At 37.7% G+C, this 9662-nt stretch overlaps 1 protein-coding gene across 1 annotated transcript in view; it reads right to left on the bottom strand.

Moving 5' to 3' along the window:
• Positions 1-445: 445 nt before the first annotated feature.
• LOC140144541 (synapse-associated protein 1-like) overlaps positions 446-9662 on the bottom strand; it is a 37672-nt gene continuing 28455 nt past the window's right edge. Inside the window, exon 9 of the mRNA XM_072166362.1 lies at positions 446-5080. The gene's annotated coding sequence lies outside the window, so the exon portion shown is untranslated. The remainder of the gene's footprint in view (positions 5081-9662) is intronic.

Here is a 9662-nt window from a genome sequence, read left to right as displayed (position 1 = left end):
ACGTACCTGACTACCTGGTCCAATTTACAATGCCACACATCGTTGCATTTGGTCACATTGGCTCATTATGTAAGAATTTAATACTGAAGATGCAGTTGAAAGTTGTACTTTGGTCCACTCGAACTACTCAAATCTCGCAAAGCACAAATTTGAACAGTTGTGTCAAACAAAATATGCTACCAATTACTTTTATCATTTTAAATTTTGTAAAACACTTTTCAAGTTGTTCTAAAAAGTCTTACGGGAAATTTGAAACTTGTGAACCCTTTATTGGGCTAAATCCATACACCCCCTGTGGAAGACATGACCTTAATCTCGCACACAGGGAATGTAGATTTCAAATGGAATCACCCATTCAGCCATGAATAGATTTCAAGTAGCCCAAGTTATATATCAGAATAGCAACATGTCTTAATCATAACCAATTCAAATCAAATTAATCAAGTTTGAAATTTGCAAAATTATATATTTATTTTATGATCTACAATAGTAACTTTAAATCAGGAGTTGAAAATTTAAATATTATTTGCTGTATGGATTTTACCCCAAATCCACATTTGATAGCAGGCCGGAACATGCGGGGTTGGGTGGGATGCATGTGTGTTTGCCAAGGACACACACAAGATTTTTCACCCTAAACTGCGGACTTACTTCCAACTGAGGACAGTCCGTAGTCTCAAACTGCTGCAAAAGACCTCAAATGCATGCTAAATGCATTATAGCGCTATTTGCCTTAAACCGAGGACCAAACGTGTAAAAACTACCGTCAGCAGTTGATGGATAAAATTCTGTTTCGTATTATATACACAAAAAAAATCCACCATTATAGTCCATGGTTAGGCGATGAAAACATGATACACAAGTCCTCGGTTAGATAGCAATACACAATGTCCTCCGTTGGCAACAAACACACCGGGGTGTGTGTGTGTGTGGGGTGGATGTGGGGGTGCGTTTGCATTACAAATATTTCCGAGGACTCTGACATAACAACACACCGGCGACATTTTTTTACCGAGGACCTAAACACGCGTCCTCGCCACATAAACCTTGTTAAACGGTGAAAATGAGGTATTATACCCTACTACCCCCTCTATAGCTTAATGTCCTCGTAGTGTTAACCGGAATCGAATTTATTCTGTATTACCGTCCTCTTGAGCACTTGACATAACAACCCACCGACACACCGAGGACACACACACATTTGGACTTGTAAAAATTTCGTCATTTTTTTTCAGGTCCTCGGAAGTATTTGTAATTCATGTGGATGTGTGTTTGCCATCAAATACACACATTTTTATGGAACTTGACATTTCAACTGCGGACTGTCCCTGTTTATCTAAGATGTGCAATTGACTGCAAACAGCCTAAAAATGCATTTGAGAGTGTGCGGCTATTGATATGATATAAAAATCAGTCCCCAGTTCATAGGTTAAAATCCAACAAAATTGTGTATAATCTATGTAAAAAGGGTCAACGTCCCTGGTTAGGCGCAGCAAATAACAAAAAACAAGCCAGTCCTGTACAGGTTCCCCATTTGCCGGCAAACACATGTACGGGTTGTGGGTTGTTGGAGTGCCTATTCAAAGCGAGGAATTGTGGAAGATCTACACATACAAACTAAGGAAAAACGACAAGGCAAGGAACAAGCGATGATTACAAAGTGTGGATTTCTACATTATTAGAAAGGCAGACCTCACTCGGTATGGGGTGTATGAAAAACACACTTCAAATAAGCTTTCCTCGCTTTATATGGGTGTACAGTGGATGCCTCGGTATGTATGTACAGAACTTCTTTTGCGCCCTCGCTTTCCATGGGCTGCCACGTAATGGTGTGTGGGGAGCATGAAGAAATGATTCAAATCTTATTACAAAATTATAGTGCATTTAAAATAAAAAAGTACATATTCTTTCATAGGCTATTGGAGATTACTTTAAATATATATACAAACTAATAAATTAATGATCCAAATTCACACAAGTCATCCATCTCAATATCTTAGCTTTAACTCAGAGGCTGATTTAACCCCCTGAGCACTACCTGCTGATCTAATATTGCCTCTAATTGGTCAATAACATGGTATCTTCACTTTAATCACCAATCAGAATGGAGCTTTGCAAATAATTCACCCCAATTTTTTTGTGAGGTGAAATTATTCTAACACATGTTGCTGATTGGTTCAATTGATAATGAAAACTTCTTTTTGGCCAATCGTCAGGTAGTTCTCATGGGGTTAAAAACTTCCCATTATCCACTGCAAGAGTGTTTTCATTACAACTTTGACTGACACTATTGCTTGCAAATTCCCTTGCATTCTATTCAAAAGTGCAGATAACCTTGGCTGGTTTGCTCACAACCATACAGTACTTATATCATCATCTGGTTTTCACCTGTGCAATGGGCTACTTAATTCCAGATCAAATACATACACACCCTATGTAACACATGAACTTAATCTTCCACACAGGGGTGTAGATTTCAGATGGAGTCACCCATTCAGGTAACCCCATTTGAAATTCACACTCCTGTGTGCTAGATTACCAAATAGGGCGCAACTCTACTAGTCTTATTACAAGACTGCTCTACCCCAACCCTAAACCCTAACCCTAAACGCTGTAAACAAGGACTGAGCTCAAGTCTAGCAAGTTGCACCCTATTCGGTAATTGTACCCCTCTCCTATAGGCACACTCTTGAGCATATCTTTTTCAATATTTATTCACATTTATTTCTACTTATTATAGTGTGCCCGAAGGGGCTTCTGGAAAATCACCCTATCTTGGGCACATTTCAGCCCTTAGGTGCACACCGAGCCTCAAATCATAGCCAATTTCTGGACATGCCCCTGCCAATGGTGGTACAAAAGGGATTGGGGTGGGGCTAATTTTCTTGGTACAAATATAGAGCCCCATCCATCAAAGGGCACTCAACCTATTAATTTCTATTAATATTAATATTTATCAACCTATTAATTTCTATTCCAAATTATTTCTTTTGACAGGGATGAAAGCAAGCACTGACATAATTTCCTGAAACTGCTTTAACATTTCCTGAAAATCATACAAGATCCAAGCAAAATGTCCTGACCCCTGACCTGACACTTCCCTGTGATATCAAACCTAACCTGATATCATATAATTGTAACTCTCCTGAAATTGGCATGCCTTCTAAAGAACAATGCAGTTTTCAGTTAAAACAATTAAACCTTGTGTTATGTCAAAAATGCTGGTACCACTACCACATGTGTAAATTTTGACTAACTTATTAATATTTTGAATGGAATACAATATTAGGCTATCATTTACTGAAAACACCAAAGGTCAAGTATACTTGTTTTTTGAAGTTACAAAGTTTTGTGACATCTATTTTCTTATGTATTTTCTTGTTTTTTACCTCCATATTTTTGCCTGTATCTCAATTTCAAATTTGCCACCTGTGGCCCTCATGGACCAAATTGTGTCACATTTTGTTTACAAATAATTGTATACAATCCTGCTTAGCAGAGCAGGCATATCAAAAGCTGACAGGTTTCTGAACAAAATGCAAAAATCCACAACCGAAATGGGGGGAGGGGGGGGGTACTTAAAGGTGGGATGGCCTGTCCCTCCAGTCCCTCTAAATCCACCCCCAAATATTTAATTACATATAAAAAAGGTTTCAATATGGATGGATGCTATCTGATTGTATGATAGTACCCGGTAAATACATAATGACAAATATTAACTGTCTATGAGTGTGATGGTCGAAATAGAATCACAAGGTGAAAGATGGATTGTTTCATTACACAAGCCGGAAAAATGGAACAATACATCTTTCGCCAAGTGATTATATTTTGACCGTTACACAAATTTAAGACAAGTAATATTTGTTTTATATCACTCATACAAAAATTATATTACTTATAAATACCAGCAAATACATTTTTTCATCAGCATATCACCATATTTTGCTGTCACATTTTGGGGTCTACCCCATAACTAAATCGGTGAGTCTAAGAGTCAGCGCCCGAATGGTGCATGCGCACTACAATGAAACACTGTGATGGTAAAAAATGATAAATAGCAATCAACCAATGAACTGTGTAGAATTTATGTATGAGTGATATATACCAGCAAAAATTACTAGTGCGAAATAGAATAATATATTAGCACAATCATTTTTTAAAAGTTAGCTGTGGTTGAGGTATGCAAAACGTGACAATGTTCAATTTTATGATTGCCTGTGTTCTTGAATATTTTTTTTACAAAACAACTAATTAATATTAATGTTCCTCATGGGCACTACCGCCATTCTTACAGAGCATCTGATTGGTTAAATACATGATATAATCATTTGAGTAACCAATCAAAATAGAGCTTTTAGATCTCTTAACAATTTTAAGCCGTTCAGTCCTACTGACTATTCTTACCACATATCTGATTGGCTGAATACATGATATACGCATCTTTATAACCAATCAAAATAGTTCTTAGGGGATGATAGTTCAGCCAGTATTGCCCATGGGGTTAAGAATCAACTGGTTTGCCCAAAAATGCTGCAAATAGAGTTGACATGATCTTCGGAGAATCAATTGGCTCTCCGTATCATGTATGATGAAACATCGTTGTGAGAATCCCATCAAGAAGTGCCCTGCACATGCTGACAAAACTCCCCAAGAAAAATAACCCTACAGCTTCTGAATTATCAAATATTACATCCCGCATCACCATCCATTTCTCACCCCAAATCTACAACACATACTGCGCGAATACAGAAGTGGGGTCCTGATTGGCTAAATAAATCACAATATGAAATATCGGCACCTGCAAGCAGCGTCTTAGCCTGACTCTGATAAGACCCGACCTTTTTCAAACAATACATATGGCGCAGGTGTCGGCACTGTGCCAAGTATTGCAGAATAAACCTATAATGTATTCATCATGTCCATATTAGTTTCTTATCAGAAGTAACCAAAGTAACCTTCTAGTGTCAAAGGTCATATATATTCATTTACTCTCTTCTTGGACTTCCTCCTCTAACATTTGATCAATTTCTTTCTCCCATTCTTCGTTTCCACCTCCATCTTCGTCCACCACTTCATAATCCTGTGAGAGAAAATTTATAAAAAAAAGTAAATTCCATACATTATGAGTCATTCACAGTGATGCTAATGATTTAGGCGCTGAAGTGCATGCACTACATGCAGATCGCTTGCCATGCATCAGCAAGTCTTGCGGCAACCTGCCTAAAATTAGGCTACTTTCCAGTGTCAGTTCATTAATTTTGATGTATTTTCCTTTCATTTCGCCAAATTATAAAGGGTTTTGAGTCTTTGAAGTTCCACATAATATGTAACCATTTGATTGGACAGTAAGTAGCAGCCTGCTGGTGAGCCAACTGGCGGCGCCTTGGTATTGAAAAGGTTTTTGACAACACTGATCATTCACACTGGGCTATTCCAGTTTTAATCCACACACCCCCACATGACCCCAATCTCCCACACAGGGGGATGTACATTATAAATGGAGTCAACCATTCAGGTAATCCTATACGCTGGCGTAGTTACGTAATAATCGGATTAACTACCATAACAATAGGTGAAAACAATTTTTGAATATATCGCGCTGCACTGATACGTTCACGCGGTATCTCTGCATTGAACCATATCATGCTGATCACTTGCACCTGTAAGATTAGTATCTTTGAAAAGACCAGTATTGTATTCAATCTATGATTGCAGACATACACAGGTGATGAGTGTAACCTGCTTGTAGTGCAGCGCAATATGTTCAACATTGTTTTCACCTATTGCTATGGTAATTAATCCGATTAATTACGTAACTTCGCCAGCGTGTTTGAATATTACACTGTGTGTGTAGGCCAAAAAAAAGTTGTTTGTTTGTCCTTGACCGACCCACCCTAATCTTGAAAATCTGGAAAAATGTTTGTACTGTACACACACAAAAAATACCCTTCAATTTTGCCATCCTGAAAAGATTTGTAAACAGTTTCTTTACACTTCTAAACTGTTTTAAAATATGAATGAAATGATACAGTAATGAAATATTGAATTCTCTCTAATAAATGCTCCCCTCTCATCATATTGTTTTAAGTAAAAGTGACCGAAATGTAGAAACTGGAATGCCACAGAATGTTGAGAAGTTTAAAACTGGCATTTGTTGGGCATCATGATTTTGCGATAAAAATAGAACCAAACAAATCAGGAAGCTGACATAACACACTTTTTTCATCTAAAATTCATTTCTCGTAAATGCCCCCCCCCCCCGAAAATGTCACACTCCCGGGAGCGTATATTAAAGAAAATATGGTATCCCAATTTAATCTAAATGTTTTGGCAATAAAAAAGGGTGGTTGAGAACAACCACACAACTTTACACACAAATAACCAAGCATTAGCAGACTATACTTTGTTCGGTATATAATTGGCAAACATTATTTGGCTTTTGTTCATTTGTTATTGTACGCGACTACGAGTCAATAAAGTCTCAACTTACGCTTCGGTAAATTTACAGTAACGCATTACCCAAAGCGCAACTAGCATAAGTACTGCGCCCATACTTACTTCTATACCAATCCTCGGTGCTACGAGTCTTTGCCAATTACGAACCGAACAAAGTATAGCAGGGGTTCAGTGAATGTTGCTATGACTTTAATTTGGTAAATATCGGGGGTATCTAGACACCATTAGACCCAGGGGTGCAAAGCGGGGCGAGAAGAATAGCCTTAAAATAGGCTGACTTTACATGTTTTAGGCATCCAGCTCGCAACCGCCTGTTTATTATTTTAAAGGAGAACCGTGGTAAAGTAGCAAATAGTAGATGATTTAAAAATATTTATGAAGCACACCCTGTATTTTCAAAAAACATATTTTACCATATTAGTGCAAAAAATACATAAAATACACATTCTCTCACCCAGTAATATTTTAATTTTGGCACTAATGCTGAAAGTGTCTCAGCGATATATCGATAGGATCAAAATATTATATGGGACGGAAGTGTGACGTCAATGTGTCAAATTTGACTTGAATTCAATATAAGTTGTTAAAATGTGAAATCAGTAAGCAGGACAAACTTCTCAAATACCACATCTTTCAATTCACAATGCCAACGAATTTGAAGAAAATCCACTGCACAGAGACATTTATATGCACGGAAGTTAACCCAATACCAGAGATGTGAGTTAGCCTCTGTTTTTACAGTGGACAAGCCCCGGAAGTGTATTATAGCATAGCCCTGTGCATACTGCAGAGAAAAGTGATTGCATGCAGGCTGACTGGCTCATGCTTCATAATCATAAATAATAGCGGTATACATTTTGTTTGCACTTTTACAGACTTACATCGATTATTATATTCTCCTTATCCAACTGAAATAAAAATGATGATGGAATCGGGTGTTAAAATTCACTGAAAGGCCATTCAAGTTTGATCTTTCGATCGACCATCCATGCTTGGTCAATCCTTATTATTTATAAAATCAATTAATTGACTCTTGGTATTCTGCACGCTACTATTGCTCTCCAGGCTTTTCTGTCATTGGTCTGTGTCAGAGTTTGTGGGTCTACTTCTGTCTGGTTTTGCGCAAACCATGTTGGTTTTGGTTGCCCGACAGGACGTTTAGTTTTTTGTTGGAATTTAGCTCTGGGTCCGATCCCGGTCCCCGCGCATCCGCGGGTATTCATGCTTGTCGGTGAACTTTAAAAACACCCCCTTTTGCGTCTCATTTCGCGAAGTTTTTAGGGGAAAAACGCCCCTTTTTTTAGCGATTTCGTGAATTATTTGCCCTTCGACAATACCCCTATTTTCGCTAAAACGCGAACGATATTTCTAACATACCCTTTTCTGACAGAAACACGTAGGCTGCTCCATGAAAATACCCTTTTTTTTTCAATTTCGTGAACACGTGGTTTGAAAAAACACCCCTTTCTTGTGTGTTTCGCGAATCGCATTTCTTCATCTGAAAACACCACCTATTTCGCGAATTTTTCGACGAGCATGAATACCCATGGATGCACGGAGTGCGGGGACCGGGGGTCCGATGTGCTGGAGTTTCTTCTGGGAGTCTGTATAGATGGCCTACCCAGTTTAGTTGTCTTCTGATGGTTTTGCTCCATGGTTCAGTATTTGTATATAGATCAGTATTGACATTGACCAATTCGCTGTCGAGGTGACGTAATAATCGGATTAACTAGCATAGCAATAGATGAATACAATTTTTGACTATATCGCCCTGCACTACAACGTTCATGCGGTACCTATGCATTGGACCATATCATTCTGATCATTCGCACCTGTAAGATAAGTAACTTTGAAAAGAGCGGTATTGTGTTTAATCTATGATTGCAGACATACACAGGTGATGAGTGCAACCTGCTTGTAGTGCAGGGTGATATAGTCAAAATTGTATTCATCTATTGCTATGGTAGTTAATCTGATTTATTATGCCACTTCAACAGCAAATACAAATTTACCAGTAATTCTGATTAATTAGTTGATATGTCATTAATAACAAGCATCGAAGCAGCATCGGCGGTCGATCCAAAGAACAAACCCTGGGGGGAACTTGTATTTCAAGGTGGACACCATGCTTGTGTACAAAAACAAAAGGGTTGTTTTTCAGCATTGGGCAAAAACGCCAAAAATCAGGAAAAAGGGTATACTTTTCCAAGCAAAATACTTGCTTAGGGTACCAAAGTTTAATGGCAAAATAAAAAAGGGTGAAATATAGGCTATGTTTGGCTTCTATCAGAACAATCGTAGGGTAAATATCATTAAGAAACATCAAACTACTATTAAACAAGAACCTGAACATGAATTTTTACTTTCTTAGTGTTAAAAAATGGCAAAATACTTGTTTAGGGTATGTTTTACACACGCTGAATAATATTTGTTTAGGGTGCATTTCAAGAGTCCATACATGAGCATGGTGTCCATCACGTAATGTAAGTGCCCCCGGATCAAACAAATTTGGCTCTGGTGCCTAAACAGACATCCAAATGTTTCATTTTGAAATGGATCAGGGTCTTACTCTTGTCCATAGGAATAAGGAATAATGACCCTTGTCATTGATGCCTTGCCTGATCTCAATAGCTTTGTATTGGTTAATACCGTAAAACCTCGTCTACAGGCATATACAGTGCTTTTGATGAAAGCTAAATTAATCCAGGCGCCATCCATCGACAAAATTATAACATTATAGAGTTTGAGCAAATAAGTAACCGATACAAGCATACAAACAAGTATTATTGTAAGACCTATTGTATTGGCATATTTACGGCTGTTTCGTAGCTTTTATCAAAGAAAGACACTCTATATGCTTGTAGACGAGGTTTTACGGTATTGCACGTAAGACCAATGCATGATTGCATGTGTTCGATAATATATTTACCTGGCATGCATGCCTGAAATTGTTTCAAAACTTTTTAGTAATTTTTTATCAAAATAGTTATGTAATTTTGGTTTGGATTTTTTAAAATAAAAGTTTCTTCCACAATTCATTATAAATACTGTTACAGCTTTGATGAAGCAAGATCCGATTTAATTATTTTCTTATAATAGCAACAGGCCGTTTCATTTCTGTTCATGTGGCTCAGCAGCGTCATAAGCTATGAATATTCACGGAAAAAAAAAAGCAAGATGGCAGCGTCTATTAGCCAAAACATTCT

This window comes from Amphiura filiformis, unplaced genomic scaffold (assembly GCF_039555335.1).
Source record: "Amphiura filiformis unplaced genomic scaffold, Afil_fr2py scaffold_62, whole genome shotgun sequence".
In the NCBI taxonomy this organism is placed as follows: domain Eukaryota; kingdom Metazoa; phylum Echinodermata; class Ophiuroidea; order Amphilepidida; family Amphiuridae; genus Amphiura; species Amphiura filiformis.
This window is presented reverse-complemented; position numbering and strand designations above follow the sequence as displayed.